At 33.1% G+C, this 13620-nt stretch overlaps 1 long non-coding RNA gene across 1 annotated transcript; it reads right to left on the reverse strand.

Moving 5' to 3' along the window:
• Window positions 1–11262: 11262 nt before the first annotated feature.
• Window positions 11263–12531, reverse strand: LOC130051291 (uncharacterized). Its single transcript, XR_008799738.1, has 2 exons — window positions 12165–12531; window positions 11263–11634 (listed from the first exon to the last, which is right to left on the reverse strand). It is a non-coding gene; the product is annotated as an uncharacterized LOC130051291 (long non-coding RNA).
• Window positions 12532–13620: the final 1089 nt, after the last annotated feature.

Consider the following 13620-nt stretch of genomic DNA (forward strand, 5'->3'; position numbering starts at 1 on the left):
GTTTGGGTTTGATGAACTCATATTCTCAATGTCTCTAGCTACAGTTTTCTTGTAAGAGCGTTCGGTGCGCCTAAGCGCCTTGTCAAAAATATCCCGTGCTTCAATGTATTCTCGTCTTAGGGCCGATTTAACATCTTGTTTACCTTTATATTTCACAAATATATTTTCTTTTTCTCATGTATTGTTCCATAAATCACGTAATTCATCATTCCAAAAAGGCTTTTTATTTTTCAGACGTTTACTTGAGTTTTTGTGTACAATCTTTGGGATAGTTTCCATTTCTTTTAAAATTATTTTACATAAATTGTCATAAATGCCATCTACATTTTCCTGCGATTTTCTGCTTTTTTCAATTTGATCTATTGCTATTAATAAACCAGTTCTAGTCAATTCATTGGACATAAAATCCCATGGGATCCTATTCAGATTAAATCGTGGTTTAGTGCTTACGACCTTTTCAGATTCATGTATTAAGCCATATTTAGTAACACTGAAATCACAAGTAATAGCCGAGTGATCCGGGAGTTTTGATTTCATACCTAAGAAATCATGAAACTTGAAATCATCTACAATAGACTGTACTGTAAACACATTAAAATTTGTAACATATCTAAATACATCTACAGGTATACATATATAGTCAACTACAGATTTACCTTTTCGTGAAATACACGTAAAATTGTCATCTGGAAATCTGCCATTCAGAACACAAAAGTTTGTTTCATTGAGAAACTCAATAAATTCATGACCATGCTGGTTTATAGTGTTGTCTATAGGTTTACGAGTGGTAATTTCATCAACATCTTGTATTACCTCTTGTAGGATGCCTATTCTACAATTCATGTCACCCAATAAAAAAAATACCATTATTTTCATTGTGCAAATAAATCTGGGACAACAGATGTGCAAAAAAAAACCCTGAGCATCCCGTCCTCTGTTTGAATTTTCTGGTGAGAGGTAACAAGTAAATACAATGAATTTAAAATCAGAGTTGTGTTTAGTAAACTTAATTCCTAAAATGCCATCATAACATTTGTCGATCACAGAAATACTAAAAAGTTCAGTTAACCAGATTTTTACAAGAATTCCAACTCCCCCTGATGCTTTAGGTGCATTTACGTGAATTTGTTGTCTATTGAATCCTATCCACTTGTACCCTTTAATATGTATTTCTTTTTCTTTATATAAGTGTGTTTCACTTATTGAAATGATGTCACAATTCATGGCATTGATAATTTGGCTTCTAAGTTCTGCATTTTCGTCGGTCCATCCACAGACATTAATGTGACCTAGTTTTATAGTGTCTATGGGCCGGGGAGGTTGCTATTGATGATCCTGATCGCGGTTGTTGCTGTCCTCGGAGAAATTGCTGTGTTGACGGTCAGAATCTTTCTTTACTATCCGTCCATTCGAAGTGATACGGAATTGTTCTCCATTCGGTATTTGAGTTAGTAGTGTTTAGCAATAAAAGTATAATTTGGAAAGTCAATTTCATCTGCAATGTCTGTTTTTGTTTCGTTGAAACAAAGAACATCAAAATTTTTAACGAAGTCAATAAATTCTGGATATTCTAGGCGTCTTTTTAAACCACATACATTAATACAAAGAAACTTAATTCGATCACAAAGCGTGTCAACATTATATGGAATGGAGATATTCAGAGCTGATTCGCTTCGGTGGTCAATATCATGAGTATGTGAAGTTAGAGTTAGTTCGATAGTATCACCTCCGTAGTTGTCCTAGTGTCGCTCCGGTCGCGGTCGATCGCATCTGCATAGTCCTTCTACTAGGTGTGAACTCGGGTACATTTTTTTAAAATTGTTTTTACCATTTTCAACAAATACATATACACCTTTTACTCACACTCTCATACAGATTAAAGAAAGCGATATAGACAATTACATGTATATTCTAGTACTTATTGTTTAAAAAAGAAGAAGAAATGCTGTTATCATTAATTGAAAAGACATTTCCATTTAGACCATTTCTTTTTGTAAAATATTTGTTCTGTAAGTTTTTCTTCCAAAATGTAGTAATCATATAAACATTTCAAAACATCATCAAAAACAATATTGACATTCTTTCTTGAATATTGGAATATGTATCTCTTTACTAAGAGGATTATAAAGTTTAAAACCATGTGTTCTTTTTTCTGGGAAACCAAAAATAACAGTTTGTACACTAAATCCCATTCTTTTACCAGATTTTTGAAAAATCCAATCTGATAATTTTGTCCATAGTGTAGAGACAGAAGGACAATAAAAAAAGATATGCTTAATTGTTTCTGGTTCTAGTGCACATATTGAACAAAGTGGAGAGTTTTTAATTTTTGATATATGTAGGAGTTTGTTAGTACCCAATATTCTATGAATGATTCTATAGTTGAACCATATCAGTCCTGAATCTTTTGTTACAGATTTGATGTTTGTATATACATGTTTCCAATTTAAATCTAATTGCAAATTTAAATCATAATCCCATTTGTTTTCACAAATAGGTCGATGCTGTGATTTTAAAATTAAATAGTCATAAATATTCCTAGAGCCTTTTTTGTATTTGCATAGAATTTTAATGAATTCAGGTTGATATGGTTGAAAAGTTGTATCATGTATAAGCAGTTTGATATTAGGCCATGAGTGCATAATAGCTTGTTTCAATCCCTCATATGTAGTAAATGGAATCTGAATTGAGTAATCATTTGTGATACTCTGGTAGCTGATAAAGTTACCATGCTTATTTAATAAATCAGATATTATATGAAACCCTTTGTCATATAATTGCTTGCAAAATATGTATTTATTTTGAATCTTTATTTTATCATTATACCACAGGGGTTCCAAAAAATATGAAAATCATTCATTTCAAAACTTTCCAAAAATTCTGCGAAGTAAAATAAAGTTTCTTTCCAAAAAGAGTTTCTAGTGGAATTTGCTTTTTGTTTACAGTAAAGAGGTCCAAAATGACACAATTTTGTAATGTTACAACCAGTAATTTCAGAAAATAAGCTTATCCAGCTACATGTAGAATTAGTTGTAAAGAGTCTCCTAAACCAAGTTAGTTTGAGAGACTTGATAAATGTTTCTATATTGGTCATTCTACACCCACCATTTTCAAAATCTAATTCTAGTGTTTTTCTAGAAATTTTCTCCATTTTGTTCCCCCATATAAATTTGTAAAAAGCTTTTATAAGTTGCTTTATCCACTGTAAACTTGGTTTGGGAAGCGAAATGAACAAGTGCGTAAATTTTGATAGAAACAAACTTTTCACCACTGTAATTTTTCCTATGGGAGAAATATTTCTTTTTGACCATTGGATTATTTCTTTCTGGATAGCTGTAAGCTTGTTATCAAAATTAAGCTTTTCCATGTTCTTAAGGTTTACAGTATATGTAATGCCTAAAACTGTGAATGGTCCTGTTGTCCATTGTAATCCAGTATCACTACAAAAAGTATCTTTAGTATTAATCTTAAAACCAATCCAAATTGATTTGGTTTTGGAAATATTGGGTTTTAAACCTGAAAATTTTGAAAATTGAAAGAGGAGATCAAGAGCACTTTTTAGACTTTTTTCTGATCCATCCAAAAATAAAACTGTGTCATCTGCATATTGTATTAAACAAATTCTTTCTTTCTTTATTTTAATGCCCCTGATGTTTTTGTTTTGTCGTATCATATGGCCTAAAATTTCGACACAAAGGTTGAATAAATAAGGAGATATTGGATCACCTTGACAACAACCCCTGACAATTTCAAAATTTTTTGAAAAAAACCCATTTTGAATAACACACAATTTGGCCTTATTGTATAACACTGATACCCATTTGATAAGATCATGACCGAAATTTAAAAAAATTAAGGTTTCGTACATAAATTTCCATGATATAGAGTCAAATGCTTTTTCAAAATCCACAAGTAAGAGCATACCTGGGATGTGTTTTTCATGTACATCGTAAATAAGTCGCGTATTTTCCCCAATAAACCTATCTTTGAGGAAGCCCTTTTGATTGTCATGTATTAGAAAATCAAGAACATTTTCATTCTATTTGCTATACATGCAGAAGCAATTTTGTACGTTACATTAAGAAGTGATATTAGTCGCCAATTTGTAAGTAATTCCCTGGGTTTGTCTCCTTTTGGTAATATAGATATAATGCCTTGTTTCTGTGTTACAGACAGTTCTCCCACATTGAATCCAAAGTTTATTGACCTAATTAAAAAAAACATCCAAGATCTTTCCAAAAAAATTTGAAAAATTCTGCTGTGAATCCGTCACTTCCAGGACTTTTACTATTAGACATATTTTTAAGTGCTAAAAGGGCTTCTTCATTGTTTATATATCCCTCTAATGTTTTTGACATGTTGTCATCAAGTATTCTAACATCATTCTTATCAATAATGGTATCAATGTTTACATCTTGTAATTTATCATCATAACTAGAATAAAGATTTTTGTAGAATTTCTCAATTTCTCAATTTCTGCTAAAATGTCTGTCTGTGAAGAAATAGTATTACCATTGCTGAGCATAAGTTTGTTTACAGTTTATTTATAATGTAAAACTTATACGGTACCAATTTTGATGCACCAGATGCGTATTTCGACAAATAATGTCTCTTCAGTGATGCTCAACCGAAATGATTGAAATCCGAAATAAATATGAAGTTTTAGAGCTAAATATAGCCAAAAACAGCGTGCCAAAAAAAGTGGAGCCAAATTCGTCCAAGGATAAGAGCTATGCATGAGGGAGATAATCCTTAATTTTGATATGAATTTCTAAATTTTATAACAGCAATTAAATATACATCCGTATTTTCAAGCTAGTAACGAAGTACTTAGCTACTGGGCTGTAGAGACCCTCGGGGACTAACAGTCCACCAGCAGAGGCCTCGACCCAGGGGTCATAATGTAAAACTTGTACGGTACCAATTTTGATGCACCAGATGCGCATTTCGACAAATAATGTCTCTTCAGTGATGCTCAACCGAAATGTTTGAAATCCGAAATAACTATGAAGTTTTAGAGCTGAATATAGCCAAAAACAGCAAAAATAGCCAATTTATATAATTTCTTTTTTCTAGGCTGAGGAAATATTTCGTTGGTTTTTCTCCCTGCTCAATCCATTTAAGTTTTGTTCTCACAAAAAGGCCCTTAATATAGTCTTTTCTGAGTTCCTCTAAACTTTTTTGAGCAGCATTTAATTTTTGTACAATTTCTGTGGAGTCATCATTGTTCCTTAGTAATTCTAAATGCTTTATTTCTTCTTCAACTAAATGTATTTTTTCGTTTTTTAATTTCTTTTTTATGGAACAATAACGAATAGTAGCACCTCTTATGCTCAGCAAGAGTTGTTCAAAAAACAACTGATCATCTATGAGTAGTTGTAATTCATCGTTCTTGATCATATGTATGTAAGCAGGATTATATGGCAAGACGGCATATTGTTCTTTGACCTTACGTATAATACTTTTCATATTGTTTACATAGGTCTGATCCTTGAGTAGTGAACTATTAAACTTCCAGAAGCCTTTACCCTTTTCAAATTTAGTTAACTTAATTTCCATATGAACCATCGAATGGTCAGATTTATATCCTGGATTGATATCAATTTTGTCTAGCAAAGCCATTAATTCATTTGATACTAAGAAAAAATCAAGTCTAGCCTTTTTGATAGGATTAGTTTTAAACCATGTGTATCTTTTCCTTTGTTCATATTTCACTCTCCAAGGATCCTTCAAACAGTGTATATCCTTCATACTCAAAACTTTTTCTCTTGCCTTTTTGTTATTAACATTATTGTAGTTAAAGTAATCTAAATTTACATCTTGAACAAGATTAAAGTCTCCGGCCATAATAATGAATTCACCTTGAAAGTTTGAGATGATGTCCGATATAGATTGAAAGAAATGTGGATCATCATTGTTTGGCCCATATACATTTACTAATAAGATATCATACTTTTTAAAAATGTTAATCTCTAAAACAAGTAAATTACCCTCTTTATCTTTATGTTCATTTAACACCATGTATTCAAAATTGTTATTGAACAAAATGAACTCGGGTACATTTGCTGACAATCATTCATTCATTCATTTTATTCACTCAAACCACAATGGAAATGGTACATGAGGTACAATACAGAAATTCCATGTATCAATACAAGTAACGTCAGAGGAATGTATATAGGTATGCAAATAAACAAAGTGAAATATATACATAAATATGTACAAAAATTTGAAGTTAAGTGTTAGGAGAACAGACTAATTCTCGTATATCTTTAAAATAAACGTGTACAGGTTTTTAAGGCTTTTAACATTATTCATTGACATGATTTCATAAAATTTCATTACATTTGGTCTCGTACAATATTTTCTATGTAGGCATTCTTTTCTTATACTGGATACAAAATGATATTCATCTGCAATTTTTGTTTCATTACATAAAACACATAATCTTTCATTATATGGTATACTAAACCATCGGCCAGTCTCTACTCGGAGGCGATGGTTCGTGGTACGAAATTTCAAAAAGATGCTAAGTACTGAGTTTCTTAGGTAGATTTTCAAGATAAGTTTCCAGACCAAAACTTGTTTTAAAAATTCTGTACATTGTACCCTTGGAAGAGTTAAAAACATCACTTGACCAAGTCTGGACAAATTGATCCATAAGACTTTGTTTTACAGCGTTTGTTATCCATTTTTCATTCACGGTACCTTGTTCATACCATATATTAGAGAGTCCACATATGTTCAAAATTCTATGAATACATTCAAACCAGTGGCGTACCCGTAACTGGTTCATCATGCGGCAATATAAAGAGTTGGTCGTTAATGTATAGTTTGTCATACACAAGTACTGCCTTCTTGTTCTGCTGTTTTGCTGCCTTGAAGTAGGGATATAACTGCTTTCCTTTTATCATTAATTTCTTTGGGGAAGTGTTCATTTACACTAAACCTATTGTTCTTTACATCCTTAAGGATTGAGGCACTTTTTCGGATATTTTCTCTGTCCTTGAAGTTCACAAATTTGGCCACTATTGGCCTGGGCTTACCGCGCACACTTTTACCAAATCTATGTACGCGGTGAAAGTCAGGGGGTGTTCTATTTTTATCGTGTTTGTAAGAAAATGTTTTAATATTTCCTCTGTATTTTCACCCTGTTGCTCATCAATGCCATTGAAAACCAAATTGTCCCTCATAATCCTGGCTTGCAGTTCCACTTGTTTTTCCTTTAATGACGTTAATTCTGCTTTTAAGTCATCTACATTTTCATTGATCATTGTATTTTATTTTTTCACGTTTTGGACTGAGGTAGTCAAACCTTTGAATTTTTCTAAATTATCCTCAAATATTATGTTCATTTGTGTCATTCCGTGTTCAATTTCACGTACTTTCTCGTTCATGTCCTTTTTAACGTTTTCTATAGAGTTTTCCAACTTACGCTTTTCCATGTCATCAAGTTTTTCTAATTTCTTGATCACAAGGTCCAAAGATCTTGCCATTTGGTCTATCTTTGGACCATAGTCAATTTGTCTGAAGGTTCCGTCGGAATGTCCACGGCAGGGCCTGAAGGCTGGTAACCGAGAATCGGAGAGCCAAGTTGCGAAAATCCTGCATTAGCATTAAATGTGTTGTTGCATACAGAGTTTGGTTGCTGCATGTTTGGTTGCTGCATGTTTGACTGCTGCATGTTTGGTTGTTTCATGTTTATCTGTGTAGGTTGCGGTGTTCAAAATATCCCTGATCAGTCACCTCCGCTGTATTGGTTACTACATCGTTCGCTTCCTGAGAAGAGTTCGCTGCTTGAATAAGGACTTTGTTTTGATTCTTGGTATCACTACTGTTGATTCCTATTTTTCGTTTTTTTTGTACTCGTAGACTTACTTTGTTTGCCTTTTTTGGGACTCATCTAGTCACTGTTACACTTAGATCCAATTAAATATCATATCCCTGTAGTCCCTGCGCTAAATATTGGTATGTATGTAAGAATTTCTCTGCGACCAAATTCATGTACTCTCCACTCGCACGCATGCGCCACTGATCATTGTTTCTTTCTTCTTACGACACCCAGATACCTGTCTTAAGGGCTGTCTACGATAGAACCATGCAATGGCTGGTGATAGAGATGTGTCGGAATTTCATGAAACTTGGTATATATACTCTACATAACCTAACTTGAAAATAATTATGATGATTTTTATTCCATTTTATGGGTTACAATGGAAATGAGTGACATTTGGTTTCCCCCTTTTCTATTTCTAGATTTATTTAAAATTAAAAAAAGGTTATTGCAAAATCTGTGTATATGCAAATAAATGATACTCATTTCATTAGACATTGGTACAGTCTCTTTTTCTTGCATCAATACCCCCTCAAATATTCCTTCAAAATGAGGTCAAGGTCATCATAACAAAATTTGTTTCTCATTTTCAAGGTCTTTCATAGCATTTTTAGCAATGAGAAGCTAACCGAAAACCCCTAAACATAGTTATTGTCCCTGAATGTCTTGATTAATATTATTTAAGCTTATAGTTTTACATTAATATAGACATAGGATGACTTGTATGAAGACCGATGACCTTCAACATGGGGTCAAGGTCATCGTGAAATTTCTGTTCATTTTCAAGGTCTTTTTGAGTTCTAACATCATCTTGAATTTTTGTGTGTGTTAATCATGGTAGGTGGAAAGCCCTCTAATTGTTCGCGAACAATTAGGATTACTTGTTCTTTTCTTTTTCCTAGACGCTAACTTTGAAGCTTCATATCTCGCTCATTTCTGCATGGATTTTGCTCAAATTTTCAGGGTTTATAAACTTTACAGAACAATTTTAAAATCATGTACTATATTTCAGAAATTCCCTTCTGTTCAAGAGTTATTCCCCTTTGAATGAAATTTTAGGGGCTTTGGTTTCCAGACAAAGGCTTCGAGACTGTATAAGCTTGAGCAGAAAATGAAAAGTAGGAGCATTGTAGTTGTGCACATCGTTTTTTGTTTTTTTTATTACAGCGTTCGAAATGGTGGTTGACAGGGTTAAAAAATTAGGACGTCTAAAGGAGCAAAAAATTATACATATTTTCCTTTGTATTTTGTTAAGACGTGTAGAACAAAAGTTGTACAAAATGATAAGAGCTTTCTTTTGATATCCCTAAAAAGGGGCTGGCCCCTTCAATTAGGGATCTGGGGATCTTCAAAGTTTTCGCTTTATAACTCAAAAACGGTAAATATTTCGATATGGCATTCGCTGGAAAAGTTGCTCTTTAACATCTTATTGATCTCATAAACATAATATTTTGCTCGAGTATTGTGTTATATATGAGTAAAAAGCTTGACCCGCAAACAGGTAATCGTATCATTAGGTAGGTGAAGGGGAAAAATATGCGTATAACTTAAATAAACTTGCTTTTGAGGTTATCTCTTCTATGTTTGTTATTAAAACAACGATATATTTAATTGAACCTGAAACAAACCTTCAAGCATAGAATAAGTCGGTCATTAACTACACGCATCTTACATACACCGCGGGGTTTGTTTTTGTTTACAAAACAATGACTTTGATTAAACATTGATTCAGAACTCCTGGTCCAAATTATGTAACTTCGGCACGTGCCCCTTGCGTGAAATTCATACGCTACTTCTGTGTGCACTGTGTACATAATATAACTACATGCATTTACGCAGATAGATATTAAAGTTTAATAAAATATTCAAGATTTGAGAGCAATTTATTTGATTTGTATGCATAAATAATTCAAAATTGATGAATTATTCTCTTCAGTCTGAATATTATGCGCTATCATAATTATTTTGTATGATAAAATATTGGTAACAGCTATAAACCTTTATTGTATGTTCTGAGCCATAAATTTCATAAATTTAAAAAGTTATTTTTTCTTCATTATTGGGACTGAAAAGTTAAATGCTGAAAGAAGTTAATTCCACATATACACGCGCGCCTCAAAAGACTGATTCGTGGAATGAGATCATACACACATGTACTTGAGTAGTAATTTGGTAAAATTTCAACGTTTTCGTCATCTTAAAACTTTCATATTAATGTGAACCGCCGCGATGGTCTAGAGGTAGAACGTTCGTCCCGTATGCGGAAGGTCGGTTCGAATCCCGGCTGCGACAGACCTAAGTCGTTAAAACAGGTAGTGACAGTTCCATCACCAAACGCTCGGCATCAGGCGTGAAAATCACGGGTCCTCGGAGATGACATTAAAAACGGATGTCCCGTTTCACAGTAGATGTGGCACGCTAAAGAACCCTCACTGCTCACAGCGCCGAGCATAGCTCTCCCTTCACCGGTCTTAGTGACGTCTCCATATGGGTGAAAAATTCTCGAGAGGGACGTTAAACAAGATACAATCAATCAATCATATTAATGTGCACTGTGAATCAAAATCTGATAGTTTATGTGTTATTAATTCCTGTAAGTCTCTGCAATATCATGAAATGAGTATCATTTACATGTACATGTAATGAGGAACCGGAGTCGGTTATCTTATCTTGTATTGATAGAGGGCGCCACAGGCAAATCCGGCCCTGAACCAAAAAAAAAAAAGATAAATGTTGAGAAGATGGGTTATCAGCAACCATTCTCGAATGCGATTTCGGAAAACACAAACACTACCTTTTACTTACTATGGCATCCAGTTCTGGTCATATGACAATACATGAACTTAGGAAAGAGTTAGAAAAGTTTGGAGCAAAGAAATTGGGAAGAAAGTGGTAACTTGTAAGAAGATAAATAAAAATTCAATGTTTTTATGTTCATCCAAGTAAAATATGATTAACGCAGTAAATAACTATCAATGGTGTTTAGATATTATCTAAATATATTACAACAATGTATAATGAAACTAGGTGTTATCAGAAAGGAATTCTTGTAAAAGTTTGCAGATTTACCGAGCTAAACTAAACTTGAATTTCCTCGGCAATTCCAACATCTTTGCTATATTGCTTCATGTCTGCAGCAAAATAGAAACGCATTTTTATATTGAATAAAACGATACAGTGTTATAATCATTTGATTATTGCCACTATGTTTTACATTATAATGATCACCTGATAAGCGTTATTTGATTACAGACTTAATTGAAGCATCAAAATTGGTACCGTATAAGTTTTACATATAGAAGAAATGAACATCGTGCAAGGACCGATATTTCTGGACCTGAATTTATAATGATGTCACCCGATCCACAACTCTACAGGGACCTTCATTGTGATAAGAGCTTTTCAAATTAAAAGGAATGACAAATTCATTGACGAGATGAAGAGAAATTTTAATGAATTTTAGGAAAGATATTTTAAGTCTGCTCTGTTAGAGAAAACGTTTTTCAAGACATACGATGGTAAATGTACATGGAACAAATGTTTAAAAAATTAAATAAAGGTTTATTCTTTAATCACATCAATTTTTAATGGTGAATTATGCATAAGACAGCACTATGCAATTCTTAAAATTGCACAACATGAAACAGACATAAATAATTTTACAGGAAAGCTTTGTTTCAGAGCTATTCATGGGTTCTGTCAGTATTTTGAAAGTTTTGGCAAGTCCAATAATTCTTTCAATGTGTACACGTTTGCTGGATATCTTTCTGTCCTCTATCACAGTAGCACAGGAGTCATTCCTAAAAATTGAATGAATTGTATCAATGATGCTTTGAATCAATTACTAAATTAGTAAGGGTTATACATACATGTACTAAAATATGTTTTAGAACTTGCAGTATAATTTATCAAAGAGTAGCAAATAATATAACTACAAACATCTGCATCATTATGAACTTAATATATATATACAAAAGGATCGCATTTGATTTTTGATTTAACTGAAACCTGTAAGATTTGTAAACAATGTTTTAAGTAGACATCAACGTCAAAACACAGAATCCCATGCTTTTTATCTTCACTTTTTCATTATGGTGTTAAGAGATAATGGGTAGTAATAAATTACCAGTAATTGCAAGTGCCAGTGGGGATTCCTCGTGTGAGAGTGTTTGTAACCTTATCAGATTATTTTGCATGTGTAGTAAATTGCCGATCCCATTAGCGGGTTTTTCTCAGTAAATGCGATATAAGTACTACACAAAATACTATGTATCAACATTACTTTGTACATGTATATTATAAACAAAAATTCAAGATAAGCAATAGTTACCTTTTTCAGTTTCAGTCAAATAGTTGTCCGATATAAAATGTGCTCTGCAAACAACAGGAAAAGTTGACGGAGTCCAGCTTTGAAAATGAGTTTCACCACGTTTAATTGCGTGAATCCAGGCTTTTCTTCTTAATGAATCTGATGGATATACATGATGACCACCCCTATTACAACAATACGGCACACAACAGCAAGTTCCGAGCATGTTTCAAAAGGATGTGTTTGACAGCAGATTGTTTACGTTTTTCTTCGATCGGTAACTACAGATAAAGCGCGAGGGTATTCCGATTCAGGGCCGAGTTTGTCTGTGGCGCCCCTTAATGAAAAGATAACCGGAGCCGGTTCCTCACTGCAATGCATGGACTATACAATAACCCACAAAGAATAGCATATATTATCAGTTTTGTTCAATGTATCTAAAAATAGAAAAGGGGAAAACCAAGTGTCACTCATTTCCATGGTTACTCGTGGAATGGAATAAAACTCGTAAATATATTATTCAAGTTAGTTTTCTATAGTATATATACCAAGTTTCATGAAATTCATACACGTCCATTACTAGCCATTTGCATGATTCTATCGTAGACGGATATTGTATCTTATGGTTTTTGAAATTTTATTCGGGGTCACAATTCAGCGTTCATTGATAATAATGACTGGGTCAATATAATCAATATAATGCACATGCAGTGATTTGGAGATCACTATTGCTGTAAGCATTACTTTTGGGGGTCATTACTGAGTTCTAAAGATTTCCCATCAATCAATCGGGTTTGAGAATTACTAATGGAGGTACATGTATACTAAATTCAATATTAAACCAATCGAAGTCAAGATTGAAGTTTTGAGAGCATAACCGTTCACTTATAATACATAATGTAATTTCCCTTTCCCAGTTGAGCTTTCGGGTGTGAGTACGTGTGTTTAGGGGCTACAGGGAGGGATGTCAACGCCATGACAGTTATTATATTATAAATTATGTCAATTCATTACGCGGAGATGATATTCATTGAAACAGACTTTAATTCTGTCTGATGAGTTCTGCTTTAGGAAAAGAATTCAGTTTGTTAGTTTTGTATTTTGCTGTAGACTTGATGATTTTAATGCTTTTCTACAGAGAATCAATATAGCAAGCTCTAAGGTTCTACACTATGAATTTAACTATCATTGATGTTAGCTACGTTACACCCACTCCATCAGAATATACATGTATAATTAAGTCTAAATCGGCAAGGGTCGGTAGAGTAACATCTTGGAGGCGATGGATAAGGATACCTTTTTCTTATTTTTCTGGCTAATATCAGGTAATATTACTTCTGATTTTTTAAAAAAGTTCTACACGTGAATTCATGGGAAAGAGTTATTTGAGTAAAGTAGAAACATGATACAGCAATTTTATTTAGGAGCGATATGAATAGCTGATAAAAGATACTTAAAACACTTAGTTAGAAGTTTT

Source organism: Ostrea edulis, chromosome 1 (genome assembly GCF_947568905.1).
Source record: "Ostrea edulis chromosome 1, xbOstEdul1.1, whole genome shotgun sequence".
Taxonomy (NCBI): domain Eukaryota; kingdom Metazoa; phylum Mollusca; class Bivalvia; order Ostreida; family Ostreidae; genus Ostrea; species Ostrea edulis.